The sequence below is a fragment of the Mustela nivalis genome (assembly GCF_964662115.1).
Source record: "Mustela nivalis genome assembly, chromosome: 5".
NCBI classification, from domain to species: domain Eukaryota; kingdom Metazoa; phylum Chordata; class Mammalia; order Carnivora; family Mustelidae; genus Mustela; species Mustela nivalis.
In genome coordinates, this window is record NC_139024.1 from 71,347,999 (window position 1) to 71,364,007 (window position 16,009).

The 16,009-nt window shown below is 39.3% G+C and overlaps 2 long non-coding RNA genes across 3 annotated transcripts in view; one reads left to right on the top strand and one right to left on the bottom strand.

Moving 5' to 3' along the window:
• The window catches only part of LOC309864430, a 42,015-nt gene that overhangs the window by 15,285 nt on the left and 10,721 nt on the right, over positions 1 to 16,009 (bottom strand). Inside the window, exon 2 of one of the 2 annotated variants that reach the window (XR_014311520.1) lies at positions 13,675 to 13,775. The exons of the other annotated variant lie outside the window; for it this stretch is intronic. This is a non-coding gene — a long non-coding RNA (uncharacterized lncRNA). The remainder of the gene's footprint in view (positions 1 to 13,674; positions 13,776 to 16,009) is intronic. 2 annotated transcript variants of the gene reach the window in all.
• Positions 1 to 16,009, top strand: part of LOC309864432 — a 35,811-nt gene that overhangs the window by 472 nt on the left and 19,330 nt on the right. The window lies entirely within an intron of this gene.

The following is a 16,009-nucleotide window of genomic DNA, read 5'->3' on the forward strand; positions in this document are numbered from 1 at the left end:
TGGTTATTTCCTTGACACACAGCACTTTGAGATTACTAGAATTACAAGTGATAATATTATATCAGAACAGAGCAGATTTTTAGGAATTTCATACCATTTCTAGAACACTTATTAATATATATCTATAAAAATATAATCTAGAGGCACCTGGGTGGCTCTGTGGGTTAAGTCTCTGCCTCCGGCTCAAGTCATGATCTCAGGGTCCTGGGATCAAGCCCATCAGGCTCTCTGCTGCCTGAGACTGCCTGAGTCTCTGCTCCCAGAGACTTCCTCCTCTATCTCTTTGCCTACCTCTCTGCCTACTTGTGATCTCTCTCTGTCAAATAAATAAATAAAATAAAATAAATATATAATCTAAGAAGGTTTAGTATCACTTTTTTTGATAATGCTTTCCATGTAGTTTAAAATACCAAATAAGCTTAATTAGTTTAACAAGGGGTTTTTGTTGTTGTATCTTACTTGTTTTTTGTTTTGGGGGTTTTTTGAGATGTTCCATGTATAGTCCAGAATATCACAAAGTTTTTTCTAGGTTAAAAAGACTTCATTTAAAGATTTTGTTTATTTATTTGACAGAAGTCGCAGGTAGGCAGAGAGGCAGGCGGGGTAGGGGGATGAAGCAGGCTCCCTGCTGAGCAGAGAAACCAAATGCGGGGCTTGATCCCAGGACCCTGAGATCATGACCTGAGCCAAAGGCAGAGTCTTAACCCACTGAGCCATCGAGATGCCCCTAAAAAGACTTCATTTAGAATTTATTTTTGGATGGGTGCCTATGTGGCTCAGTCAGTTGGGTGTCCAACTCTTGATTTCAGTTCATGTCATGATCTCACAGGTGTGGAATTGAGCCCTGTGTCAGGCTCTGGACTCAGCAGGGAGACTACTTGTCCTGCCTCTGCTCCTTCCCCTGCTCTCATGCTCTCTCCTTCTCTATCTCTAAAATAAATAAATAAAATCTTTTTTAAAAAGAGAGAATTTATTTTGGGAATCTTGTCAAAAATATGAAAAGTTTTGGATACTTGAATAAATAGGAACATAGGTCACTGTGAAACAACACTAAGTTATCTATGTAACCAAAGCAACAAAGACTTCACAGGTAAATATATAATAAGGCTACATTATTCTGAGCAAAGCTTAGCTCTTTTAATATCAAGAGAATTAGGTTTACATAAGTAATTAAAGCCCTGATGATAAAGGTAACATGAAGCACAGGGAATTATTTTGATAAAATAAAATCTTTGCTTTTTAGGCAGATTACTTTAAAAGGTAAAAAAAAAATAAAATAATATAAAACCTTTTCTAATCTCTCATCAAAAGCAGACCAATAATACAAGGCAATGTTGTTCTTTTAACAAAGAGAAAACCAAATTCTAATTTTGTACTAGTTTACTTTTGATATTAAAGCTCTTTCACTCAATTAAATTAATTCCAGTCTGAGCCAGTCCTGAGCATGCATAAAATTCCTTTCTAAGGATTTCCTTCCAAAAACCTACAACTTTCAGATTTTATCCCATGATGTTCTTCTTTCCCATTTAAAAATAACCAGTTTTACTTTAGGACAAATTTACTTTTTTTCTTCAATAAAAATGTGTTTTTATTTCTCATATTTCCCTTCACTTAAAACACACATCTTAATTTCCTTGCATATGGAGATGTTTCGCTTAATATTTCTAATATTTTAGTTACATATACTAATTTAAATTCTTAACTCAGAAACCTCAATTTCTAGCAAAAACTAAGAAGTAAACACTTGTAAACTGTTTGTTATACCAGTATTCTTTAGATTGGCAAATATAGGAAATATTTTGTAATTTCTAGAAGCATGTGCTACTTTATAGTATAATCTTCCAATAAAGCACAAGATGTTTTTATCTTTAGTTTTTCTGTAATAAGGTAGCCAAATGTAGATAAACCTTTGTTCAGTAACTAATGTTTCACTATTTTATTTGGAAATGCTCTATTCAATGAATTTCTATTATTTAACTTAGTAAAACTCTGAAGTTTCAACTTACCAAAAAGATTTTGGAACAGTATGAAAATTAATTACGAGAAACCTCTCTCAAATTGAGTCAGGAGATTTGACGGGGGTGGAGGCATGCGGGGGTAGGGGATCTTATGCCTTACCTACCACTCACCCTCAGTTACAAATCCAACTGGAATAGAGTTTGCATATGGAAGCTCCTTTGCATACTACTTTATTATCCCAGCAGGAGAGAGAAAGGCTTTCCCCATCCCCCCGCGCCCCCCCCCAGCAACAGACCAGCCAATGAGAGATGGTCACAACTCATCCAATGAAAAGCCACTATACTTCCAGCTCCCAGTTTACTCCACTTTGTTGATAACCTCTTTCCCAACTTCCTGTTCTCCTCTAAAAGAGCATTCCATTCCATTTTTGGCAGACTTGCCTATGATTTGTCTTGTCTTGTCTGTATTGCAGTCCTCTGCTATTCCTGAATAAACCCATCTTTTGCTAGTAAAATCACTGGCAGTTTGATGGTTAAGGTTAACATTACTTGTTGGCCCATCTAGGGATGCAGAAAAGATCCCTAACAGCCCTGAGGCTGGTGAGCAAACAGGTTACAGTACCCAAGAGCCAACTGGGCTTACTGCTTTCTTGCCGACCTTAGGTTTGAGGGTAAGTTTTCTTCCAGATTTCGAGCTCCACACTTTGTGTCTGAGCTATCCAGGCTTTATCTGGGATCCGTTTCAAGGCCTTTGTGTGTTTTTTTGTCTTTTGGGGGTGTTTTGTTTTGTTCTCTGAGAGTACTCATTTGGCTTTTAGTCCAACTCTTCTTTGGAATCTGACTGTTCCTGATGGAACTGTGCTAGCTTTTGATCTGACTCCTTGTAGGGATTGGATTATTCCCTTTGGAACTGTGCCCATTGGAAGTGTACTAGCCTTCCATCCAACTCCTGCTTGGGATTGTGCTGTCCTTTTGTCTGATTCCTTCTAGAATCAGGTTGTTTCTGAAAAATCTCTAAGACATAGGATTCCAGTCATCAAAATGCCTTGATCATGCTTCCCCACCCCCACTCCTAGCTGAGACTCTGGCCAGTTTTATGTTTAAAAACCATGGTCCCCTCTGTATGCACATTTATAACTAAGCGGACTGACTTGACCAAAAGAAAATCAAATCTTCAGTGGCTGTTATGGGGAAGTTTTGATCTCCCTACACTTGTTTGACTCAAAACTGAATCCAAAAGCCATGGTTCCTTAAAATATAAGAAAAGGAAAAGAAAAAAATACTGAATACAATAACTACTTTTAAAAAATATTTTCTTTATTTTACCTTTGTTTGGCAGAAGAGGGGCAGAGGGAGCAGGAGAAAGAGAATACCAAGCAGGCTCCCGGCCCAATGCAAAGCCCAAAGCACCACACAGTCTCACAAGATGATAACCCAAGTGGAAGTCAAGAGTTTTGACCCTTAATTGATGAGTCACAAGACAGCCCAGGATAGCTAGTTTAAATGGTATCTCAAGGCTTCCAGATGTTTTCAGAATTCTAAATTTCCTTTTTGCAAAAGACTATTTCTAAATTAACTGAGGCAAACAATTCAAAGAGGCAAAAATGGCTTCTAAGGCCCCTTTTCCCCCTTTTCCATCTTTTTTGTCTACAGACAGCTGGTGGCCACCTTGTGCTCAGGCCCCACCCCCAGGGTGCCATTTTGTTCTGTTTTGTCCACTGAATTTACTTTTTCCTCTGAATCTCTCCCCACTCACTCCTCTGCTAAGCCGAGTCAAACTGCCTTTTTAAAGTTAAGTCTTCTGAGTATCTAAATAAACTTCAAATTTCTTATGTTGCCTAGACTAGGGCCAAATTGTGGGCCATAGTGAAGGGGTTTCCTAAAGTGACAAAGGACCCCCATAAGTTTGCTGAAGAATTTCACATAGCTATTCAAACTTAACATGCTGGTTTCTCAGATTTAAATTAGTCCACATGCTTATTGGTGAGAACCAGGTCAAACAATGGATGACACTAGCCTGAAGGAAACATCCAAAAGAGGACTTAGAGAAATAGACCTCTAACTTTTGGCATACTCCCTGGAAATCTCCACTCAACTACCAGAGCATTTTCCACCTGCTGACTGGAACAAAATTCAGGCTTGCCCACAAAAGTCTAATGAAACTGTCTATGACTATTAGAATCAGTTTAAATTCTTTTAAGAATGTTCTGATCTTCCTTTAAATGTTGAATCCACCCAGGCAGCATTTAACTCTATGTTTACTAATGAGCTGAGCTGGGATCTTTCTCTTTTAGTTAAAAGGACCAGGATGGGAAATTGACCACTCCAGGTTTAGTTACTACGGCAAACCAGCTTGCTCACATACTAGATGACTCACCTAAAAGAAAGACCACTAAAATTCTCAATTTTCAACTCTGGCAAATGAAGGTCCCTGAACAAAACCAAAAACCTTCTAGTTTTTGCTGCTGATACAAAGGGCCAGGGCATGAGGAAAAGACTGTTACAAATTTAAGAAGCACTTCAGTGTCCTCAGCCCTCTAGCCGGTCTTTCCAGTGCTGTCTTAATTCCCAATGGTGTGGCTCTGAGGAACTACACGGGTTTTACTTTTTTTTTCTTTTTAAGATTTTGGTTTTTTGTTTGTTTGTTTATTTGAGAGGGTGAAGAGGGAATGAAAGAATCTCAAGTGACTCCACATTCAGTATGGAGCCCCACACGGGGCTTGATCCCACAACTCTGAGATCATGACCTGAGCCAAAATCAAGAGTGGGACGGGGCACTCAACTGACTTAGACACCCACATGCCCCTCCATGGGTTCTTCCCAGTCCTTTCTCTTCATCAGCTTAGAGAAACCATTCTTCAAATTGGAAATGAGTCTCTGTTTGTATTGATGCTGGAGCTAGTTGTCAGTGCTCAACTCTGCCACTGTAAAGCGGCTCCTGCCCCAGGACACTAAAGCAGTTCAACAAGTGGAGGGCTCTAATAACCTCAGCGGGTTCCTGTTTCTGCAACTATTACCTTCGGTTTAGGCTTTTTGACAGACGCTCATTACTTTTCTCCTTAACTCTTCCATCCCAGTTAATTTATTGGGCTGAGATTTTATAGAAACCACCATGCCAGAATTTCTCCAAAAGGGAGAAATAATTCTAGAATCTGACAATAGTATTCAAAATAACCAACCAGGAGAATTAAATATCCCTTCAGCACTGTTCTATGCTCCATCTTTGATAGCATTATAGAGGAGTGTGGGGACACTCATCATTTGTTCCTATTGAATCAGCTACTATGCTCTTTATAGGCAAAATCTTCAACTGATGCAGGTAGAATCCACAGTGCACCTCCCATCAAGATTCAAGATCCCTCAAAACCTCTTCCCAGAATTATTCAAGGCCTTGTGGTAAAGAAGCCCTTTAGGGCATCAAGCCCATAATAGAAGATTACAAGTCTCAGGGCCTCATTATCCCCTACACTAGTCCCTGTAATACTCTTATTTTACCCGTGAGAAAGCCCCATGTTGGATGATGGAGGTTTGTCCACAACTTCTGAGCAATAAACAACAGTTATCTCTTAGTATTCTGTTGTTCCTAACCCTCAGATGCTACTAACATCCATTCCCGGTGAAAGCAAATTTTCACTGTGATTGATCTGTGCCATGCATTTTTGGTATTCCAGTTGATAAGGATAGCCAACATCTTTTTGGTTTCACTTGGGAAGGATAGAAAAACACGTGGACAATAATACCCCCAGGGTTCTAGAGAGTCCTTATTTTTCTCAAAACATAGAAGCTGATTTGGAGGATAAAAAGTTTTCTGCAGGATCTACCTTGTTACAATACATAAATGATTTGCTTCTCTGCTCTCCTTCTAAAATCTATTCACAGGAGGCAACATCTACCTGTTAAACCTTTTGGCCTTAAAGGGATGTAAAGTCTCCGAAAAAATTGCAGCTTGCTCAAGGTCAGATTAGATACTTAGGGGATCTGATCTCGGAATAGAACTACATTTGCCCCCAGACAAAACCTCTGATACCTGCTTAACCCTGACAGATTACCTTTTGACTCCCCATGATAACTATGGAAAATTTTCTAACCAATACAGATTTTGCATGGTTTACCAAGGATTCTTATTTAAAGTATAAAAATGGTAAACATCAAGCTAGTATGCAGACTGCATCGCGGGGAGCCCAGCTGATCAGGAGGACCACAGACATGCTGCTCGCCATCTTGCCATCTTTGCCAACATGCTGGGCATGTTGCTCTTCCTGCCTGTCATTCTCTACCACTATGGCTGTCAACAATCCCAAGAGGCAGGAATGAGATTGGCACTTTCTCTGAACCCGGTTTCCAGCACATAGTCTGAGGTAAGGTGCAGGGTATGAGGGGCCTTCACACTTCATTTCATCCCTCTACCATCACAACATACAAAGCAACTACATCAGGATTTTTCCAAGCAACTTTTACTTCCTCAAAGTTCCTTAACCTTCTGGAACAAGGAGCTGCCACTGAGTAGGGCCCATTATAGGGGTTTCTTTTCTACTTCCTTCCCCCAACATAAAAATATGGTTAATTTTTTTTTTTTTAATGGCAAACATCATCCTGGAAATACTATTACCACTTCCTTTGAAGTCATTGACACAGCACCTTTACCTTTGGCTACTTCCACCCAACAGGCTGAGTTACATGCACTTGCCCAGGCTTGTACTTTAGCCAAGGGGAAAACTAGTAACAGTTATACTGATAGTGGGTAGCTTTGGAGTAGCTCATGAATTTGGAATGTTATGGAAATGAGCTTTCCTTCCCTCCAGTGGCAATAAGATTAAAAATGGCTCCTGGGGCGCCCGGGTGGCTCAGTTGGTTAAGCCACTGCCTTCAGCTCAGGTCATGATCCTGGAGTCCTGGGATCAAGTCCCATATCGTGCTTCCCCTGCTCTGCAGGGAGCCTGTTTCTCCCTCTCCCTCTCCCTCTGCCTGTCACTCCCCCTGCTTGTGCTCTCTCTCTGTCAAATAAATAAAATCTTTTTAAAAATAAAAAAATTTAAAAAAATAAAAATAAAAATGGCTCTTATGCCCAAAATTTATTAGATGCCATACTTTTGCCAGTGGCTCAAACTATTATTAAGATTCATGGGAGCGCTTGGATGGCTCAGTGGGTTAAGTGTCTGCCTTTGGCTCAGGTCATGATCTCAGGGTCCTGGAATCAAGTCCCACATTGGGCTCTCTGCTTGGCAGGGAGACTGCTTTCTCTTCTCTCTCTCTGCCTGCCTCTCTGCCTACTTGTTATCTCTCTCTGTCAAATAAATAAATAAAATCTTAAAAAAAAAATTTATGGACATTCCAGACTCAACTCCCTGGAAATCAGAATAATCCAACTCACTGATATTTCCACTAAAAATGCTGCACTCAAGGAAACCAATAGCGAAGCCTCTGTCACAGTACAAGAGGACTTGTTTAAATGACAATTTAAACAAATTGACCACAGTGGCCCACCAGTTGTCCCCAGAAAGGAGAAACATTAATAGAAATCTAATAATTATTGATTCAATAAAAATGAAGAACTATCCAAATACCAATATGGCCCTATGAGAAATCCTAAAATTCCCAATACTTACAACTATACATGCAATAAACTATTGGTCTGCTGACAAAATTTAACATTCATGAATCAGTGTTGGTTGGAAAAGTTAATAAGACCTCAGAAAGTACCTACCTTTGCTTGTCCACCTATCCAAAGTACAGTTCTGGGAAATCTGTCCTTAACACTCCTGGGTATTTTAAATTGCCCAATGGACCATTTGAGGTTTGGCATATGAATTTCATGCAGCTTCCCCCATCTCGTGGGCATAAATACATTTTAGTCGTGGTTTGTGTGTTTTATCACTGGACTGAAGATTTTTGTTTTACAGAAGCCAGTACCTCTTCTGTGGCTAAAATTCTTTAGAAAAAATTATCCCACCTGGGGAACCCCTCTCAAACGACATAGTTATCAGGGAACCCATTGATTGGTCAGCTGCCTTGACAAGTCTATGCTACTTTATGACACTTTCATTACACATACTGTCCTCAGTCTTCAGAGTTATTCAAATGTACTAATGGCATTATTAAGACTCAGTTGGCAAAATTTGCAGAAACCCTCCAATTACCATGGACTAAAACATTGCTATTGGTCCTTTAAATCTCAACTCCACCCCCCTTGGAATGCATAGACTCTCAGACTTTGAGATACTCACAGGACATCCAATATACCTGGTCCCCACCTCCTTTTATCCATAGTTGATAACAGGAAAGAGACTTCAATAGCATGAAGGCCCAGTTCCATCTTTTGAAAATAACCATTCTTTGGTACAGCAATGTATTTACAGCATACTCTTGGGAGTTAATAAGCATCACGCCTTGCAACCTAGGAAAAGACATCTCTAGAAAGACACTTCAGTGTCACTGGAAAGGTCTTTACCAGGAACTGTTTACCAAACTTTGTGCTGCCAAACACCAGGGAATAGACTCTTGGATTCACATGACACATGTAAAGAAAGTACCAAACCCTGACTGGACCTGCTGACCTGAAAGTAAAGATTTTCTGGAATTGAAGCAGATGACATCTGAGGCAGCTTTCCCAAGACATTCAGACCACGTCTTTTTCTCACTGTTGCTGCTGCTTCTCTTTCATGGAAAGACAAGGCCCTTGTCTGTATTTCCCAAGCCCTTGTGAAAAGGGAAGCTCTTCTTTTGTTTTCTTTTTGGTGAACTTAAAACCCCAAGATCAAGAGTCACATGTTCTTCCAACTGAGCCAGCCTTATGCCCAAGAAATTTTGCAAAATTATTTTTAGTTTCATCTTTGGTTGCCTATTGATTCTTTTTAAAGGTGTACCCACTAAGGTGATGCTAGTGTTTCAGGATGAACCCCAATACTTAGGACCTTGAGAAAAAGCCTTTAGATGAGAAACACCTGAGGATTCTCCCTCGTAACTTTCCCTTTACTCAAATATGACCTTAAGTAGTTTCTAACAGCTAAGCACTTTCACTCCGACATAGGACCTGACAACCAGCAAAGGTCCTTCCTGGCACTGAGGTACAAAACCACTAGTATAAAGAATCTGACTTGGCACCTGAGGGGCTCAGTTGGTTAAGCATCTGCCTTCTGTTCAGCTCATGATCCTCGGGTCCTGGGATTGAGTCTGCATCAGGCTCCCAGTTCACTAGAGTCTGCTCTTCCCTCTGCCCCTCCCCCAACTCGTGCTCAAGCTTGCTCTCTCTCTCATACACACAAAAATTAATTAATTAATTTTTAAAAAAAGAATGACTATTTGTCATCAATACATTCGATAAAAGATCTCAATCAAAAGGAAAAAATGTGAAAATGATTTAAGAGAAACCTCATTAGGGACGCCTGGGTGGCTCAGTTGGTTAAGCAGCTGCCTTCGGCTCAGGTCATGATCCCAGCGTCCTGGGATCGAGTCCCACATCGGGCTCCTTGCTCCGCAGGGAGCCTGCTTCTCCCTCTGACTCTGCCTTCCACTCTGTCTGCCTGTGCTCACTTTCGCTCGTGCTCTCTCTCTGACAAATAAATAAAATCTTAAAAAAAAAAAAAAGAGAAACCTCATTAAATTTGAATTGGGAGGTTGGGCAGGGGAGCTCTCATGCCTCACCACTCATCTTTAATTGCAAATGCAACCAGAGACAGACCTTGCACATGGATGCTACTTCGGATACTACTTGATTATCCCGGAGGAGGGAGAAAGGCTTTCCTCATTGCCCCAGCTACAGCCCAGCCAATGAGAGATGGTCACAACTCAGCCAATGAAAAGCCACTATACCTCCAGCTCCCAGTTTACTGCAATGGGCTTTTTCTTAATAGCCTTCCAAACTTCCCATTTTGTTTTTCTTTTTCTTTTTTTAAGATTTTATTTATTTATTTGCAAGAGAGAGAGAGAGCATTCATTTATTTTTATTTATATATTTTTAAATATTTTATTTATTTATTTGCAAGAGAGAGAAAGAGTGCATAAGCAATGGGGAGGGGTAGAGGGAGAAGCAGGCTCTCATCAGAGCAGAGAGACAAACAGGGAGCTCCATCCCAGACCCTGGGATCATGACCTGAGCAGAAGGCAGACACTTAATCAACTGAAAAGCATTCCTCTACTTTGTTTTTTTTTTTTTTTTGCAAAGTTGCCAATGGTTTCCCCTCAGCTTGCTTGTTCCAGATTGCAATTCTCTGCTATTCCTGAATAAAACCCATCTTTTGCTGGTAAAATAACTGGCAGTTTAACTTTTAAGGTTAACAAAAGCTATTTTAAGTATATATACCATACAATATAATTATTGCTGACAAGTTCACCTAAAAACACTTATTCCACTTACATCTATTTAAATCACTTGCTCCCAAAAATTAATTTAGACTTTCCATGAAAACCTCATGAAGCGTTGGACAAAATCTGCCATCATCCCAAGCTGTTTCTTCCTGACAAATTTTGAAACAGAGATATATCATAAACTTACTAGACTAGTAAACCCAGGCAGAAAAAAAGTTGTATGTCTGCATTATATTCAATGCTGATAACTCTAAGAACATGTCTACTTTAATTAAACCAACGAACTTAAACTAACTCTAATATCAAATATATTTACAGATCATGTAAACAGGAAAAACACTGGGTCAGTTTGTTATATTTCTGAGAAAGTTAGGAATATTTAATCTATAAGCACTTAATTTTAACCCAATTAAATAGAGCTCTTTACAAATTAATTTTGCTAACATGATCCAGAGTAGAAAAATATAACACAACAAACACATGTAATTTTACACACATATGCTCACACACACTATACACACACACACACACACACACACACACACAGTAGAAAGAGAGAGAGACATACAGACACAACAGAGACCCTCCACAGTTACTGCCTTAAAGTTTTAGCCATGAGTCAGGCACAACACAAAACTCACCAGTTCAAAAGAATAGTTGGATCCAATTTTTTTTTGTTTCATTCTTTTGGCAGTTGGAATAAGTCCACTTGCTCAGATGGCTAAAGCCTTTTCTACTAACATTTGTGGAGAAGAAATTTGAGATCTTTCGTTATTTCTGTGAGAGAGAGAGAAAGCAGTGGGGAGGGGTAGAGGGAGAAGCAGACTCCCTACTGAGCAGGGAGTGCAATGCAGACACGATCCCCAGGATCATGACCTGAGCCAAAGGCTGAGACTTAACTGACTGAGCCACCCAGGCACCCCTGAGATTTTTCATTAGCCTGATTTCCAAATACCTTCCTGCTCCCCTGCCTTTTTTTTTTCTTCTTCTAATGAGAAACATCTCCCTAATGTTTACATTTCAAGGAATGGCTCTTAAGTCCTAGAGAAGATGTAGAAAATCTACACCACAGGGGCACAGAGAAAATATACCAGTTTTCTTCCAGGAACTTTGGGATATTATCAGAGGTCTGGAGTAATTACACTTTAAATTTTTCCTTTCCTTAAGTGCAAGACAATTCTGTTTCCAATATGCTGATATTTTACAATATCTACAAGCATTTTGAGATGAGTGGAGGGAGGCTTGGAACTGGTAAAGATAGATGAGCTTTGAACTGTTTCTAGAGCCGCATTTTTGGTTTTGTAGAGAGCTGCAAGACAAAAATGTTATTTCCCATTCCCCAAAGACCAAAATTATAGCCTGAATATCAAGGGACTGGCCCGCTTTCCAACTAAATTTAATTATTTGTATCAAGGAGATTTGATTTCTGACAAAAGAACTTTATAATTTAGATCTGTTGATACCCAGGGGACATGAATTCTTTGTGGTGGAGGTTCCAGAACACTTTTACAAAGGACATGGCATGGGAAGGCCTGAAAGAAGCAGAGCCTGGTTCCAGAGCCCCCAAAAATAGGAGGAATTGGGAGTGACAGCAAAGCAAACTGCCACCAGTCTCAGGAGCTTCTGCTGAATTCACTTCCTGACTCAGTGTTCACAGGACTAACCTACATACCTGAAATGGGAGATCGGGCTGGAGTGCTCTCTATAAATCTTTTAGGGAAAGGGAAGTCAAAATAAGTAGATGGACCTAAGACAGGGAAACTGAAGAAAACCCATGGGGTGGAAAAAAAGTTTTTTTTCTTTTTCTTTTTTTCTTTTTTTGCTCCTTTTCCTGCTTCTCTTCTTGCCAGGACCTGCACTCTCACCTCCCACGTCTTAATGTATGTCCTCTTTGTAAAGGTCAAGTTAATGATTTCTTTGGAGTTTTCCAGCACAATAGATAACATCTAAGGAGTGACCAGGCCAGGTCTTAATGTATATTTTTCAAGACCACTGACTCACCAAGACCCCTGGCTCCAGGGTATAAGGAACTTACGAAGGACACAAGTGCTTTTCCAAAAAGCACTTGTCCTTGTTTGATCGGTTCCTGGATTTTTTAAAGTTCATGTACTCCAGACCACTGTCCTTAGTAAAAACTCTAGGCCCCAAGCAAAGATGAGACTCAGTTCTTCTTTTCCTTTCTGAGTCTCCCAGATGCTCTGTCTGTATCTGCTTTCTATCTCCAATAAACTCTGCTCTTACTTCCTGCTGACTTGCATTTCATTTCTATTCTGCACATAACCAAGGACTCTCTTGGCTATTGCTGCGGGATGCCTTTGGGTCCTGAGAATTGGTCTACCTGCATCAGAGCCAAATTTTGAGAATGGGAATTATATTGGATATGAATGTTAATTTTTGTTCTAAAATTGTCTAATTTCTGTTCTTTCATCTTGCTAAGAGAGTCCCTAAGGTTAGCCAATATATTTCTTTTTAATTTAGCCTTTCCATAAGTACCAATAAGACAATTGCTTAGGTCAGATCACTCTAAAAAACATTTTTTGTGTGTCAAATCATTTATGTTATTTTTTAAATTTTTAAAAAATTTTTTAATTTAAATTCAACTTAGTTAACATATAGTGTATAATTAGTTTCAGGGGTACAATTTAGTGATTCATCAGTTGCATGTAATACCCAGTGCTCATTACATCAAGCACCCTCCTTAATGCCCATCACCCAGTTATTCCCATCCCCCTACCAAACTCCCCTTCAGTAACCTTCAATTTGTTTCTTAAAGTTAAGAGTCGTTCATGGTTTGCCTAAAAAGTTTTTTCAATCTAGAAGTTTCTCCAAAGGTTCCATCATTTGGTCATTGATGACTAGGATCTATTAATCTTAATGAGGACTCAAATTATCAATAAGTCTTTTTGTGGGTTAACCATGAACACAAGAGGTATCCCAAAGGAGAATGCAAGAGATGCAGGCCTCACAAGGTCCAGACAAATTGCTCCCAGAGTTAGCCTAAGAAAGCAGAGACACTAATTATAAAGGGCCCAGTTTTAAATAGCTTTTCCAAACCCAGGGAATCAATGTGTCTCCATCTCCCCAAACTTTTTATTTCCTAAGTTTGGATCCATTGGTTACTCAGCTGTTCCTCAGATGAATATACATCCTCCAACTGGTAAAGACCAGAGAGAATATCCTCTCTGGTCATAAAGCAGACAAAAGAAAATGAAGAACATCTCTGGGAAGAAAAAAAAAATAGAAAACAAGAATACTTGTTACCAAATCTTTACAAGAGTTACTATACCCCAGGAACTAGTTCCACAAATATTTTAGACTACCTACAGTTAGAAAAGAAAGGAAAAAAATACTCTCACTTCCATTGGATCCTGCAGGCAGAGATCCTGGAGATTGACACGGTAAGAATTTTTACCTTCTGCCAGCTTTTTGTCAGTGGTCCCAGGATCTCTTGGCTGCAGCAGCCCCAGAGCCAGTAGGGTCTAGCCAGTGAAAATCCCATCCAGGTTTCCAAAACTGTAGGGGCAGAAAAATTCTTTCTTCTTCCTTTCGAGGTTCCTTAGATAGTCTAATAATTATATTGATATTAGACAGATTAACAGAAGAAAAAAAAACAAAACAAAAAAAAGTCTAGTAACACATATACATGGGAGAGACCCAAAAAAACTGAGTAAGTGTCTGAAATGGCCAAAGCCATCACCTTAAAACCATCTACAGCTAAAGATAAAACAAAATACTGGGGATGGAGAGTCAGCTATGAGAGGTTACCCAGAAAAGCACAGTACACAAGGATAAGGTTGTTATGCACATCTAAGTCTTTGCCTTCTTCGTTGGTAAGAGTTTCTAAAGATTGACTTATCCCCCTTTTCCTGGTAGATCAAGGGATCTACAAATAGAAATTTAAAACCTCTACAAATAGAGATTTTTCCTTATACATGTTGAGTCTCTAATAAAAAGGTAACTTCTGTTTGGTTTTCAGAGTTCCTAAGTTTGCAGTTTCTTAAAAAATAATCCTTAATTCAAAGAGACATATTTTGGAGTGGTAAATGTTACTTCCTTATAGTGGCTATGCTGGATAAACTCCAAACTCTCAGTGGTTTAACACAAAGCTTGTTTTTCAGTCTCACAATGTTCCCATACAGGAGTTGATTGTTGGGTAGCTCTCCTCCAACCAATGACTCAGGGACCTAGGTTCCTTTTTTATAATAGCTCTACCATCTTTGACATACACCTCCTGAGATCCCCTTGAGGGGGTTCTTTAAACCAACCACCCGAAAGTAGAAAACAGAATGGAGGATGACAATAAGAAGGAATTTATGGGCTAAACCTAAGAGTGTACACACTTTTTCTGCTCACATTCTATGGCCATGTCAAACAAGTGAGGTTGACAAGAATTTTGTGATGTGTTAGATAGAAAAAGAAATGTAATTGATAATCTGCAGCAAGGTCTGCCCCAAAGCAGAGTAATAAAGGGCAATTTCACAGGGGCATTAATTCTTCTACTAACTTTTCAGAAACATGGTCCATGTTCCTGGTGGACAATGCATTGTGAAGAGTATCCAGGCAGAAATAATACAAGAAAATGTGTAATAGTACTGGGTATGGGAGGAAGAGTAGGTTGTGTGTGTGGGACTGGAGTGTAAGATCTAAGCGTAACAGGGCATGAAACTGGGCGATCATTTAGTTCATCTCCACAAAAATTATCAAACATTTATAATATGTTTTATGTATACTTTTAGGAGTTGAAATGAGGAAAAACATAAAGAACAGGTCTCATCCTCAAAGAACCTCCAGTTCAGTGATATCACAAAATAGAAAACTGTGATTAAGAAAAAAGATAGACTTCAGGCAATCTGAAGAGAAGAATCAATAGGACTTTGTGTCTGATTGGGTAAGAGGTGGCAAGAAGTGTGAGCAGAACTGACGTGGTGAATAAGAAATATAAAATAACTTCCAGACCTCTAATTTGGGAGACTGAGTAACTAGGAGAGACGATATAGGAGTAGAAATATGTTTGACAATGGGTAGAATCAATTAATGAAACTAATTTTAACCTTTTTAAGCTCCAGGGACTTATGCGGACATTCACAGCAAGACTAGTAAGCCTCCAGAGTTACATATATGAGCACTATGTATAGTAAAATCGGAACAGTACAGAGAAGAATAGCATGGCCCCTGAAATGTTGTTCTTTGGTCCCAGCTGGCTAGAACTGGGCTCCATCAGTTGTTTCTCCCTTTGCTCTATTTGCTGCATCTCCTACTTAAACTACTTTTCATTTGATCAATAAACACTTTTTTATTGTATAATAATAATAATAATAATAATAAACTCCCATAAAACCTCATGTAGCTCTAACTCCATTAGATGAAAGATTTTTAAAGATTTTATTTATTTATTTTTAAGAGAGACAGACAGACAGAGAGATAGGGAGAGTAAGCGTGAGTAGGGGGCCGGGCAGAAGAAGCAGCAGACTCCCTGCTGAGCAGGGAACTGGATTCCAGACTCAATCCCAGGATTCCAGGATCATGACCTGAGCCGAAGGCAAAAGCTTAACCGACTGAGCCACCCAGACTCCTTAGATGAAAGATTTTTAAAAAGAAAAGAAAGGACTTGCTTACTTCTCTGCCCATTGTAGATTTCTGCCCACTAATAAGAATGAACTACTTTCATTATTATATACCAGTAGTCAGTTTCTAGTTGACAAAGCTAGTAGATTCTTTTCATTCTACTACCAGATATCTTTGTAAAT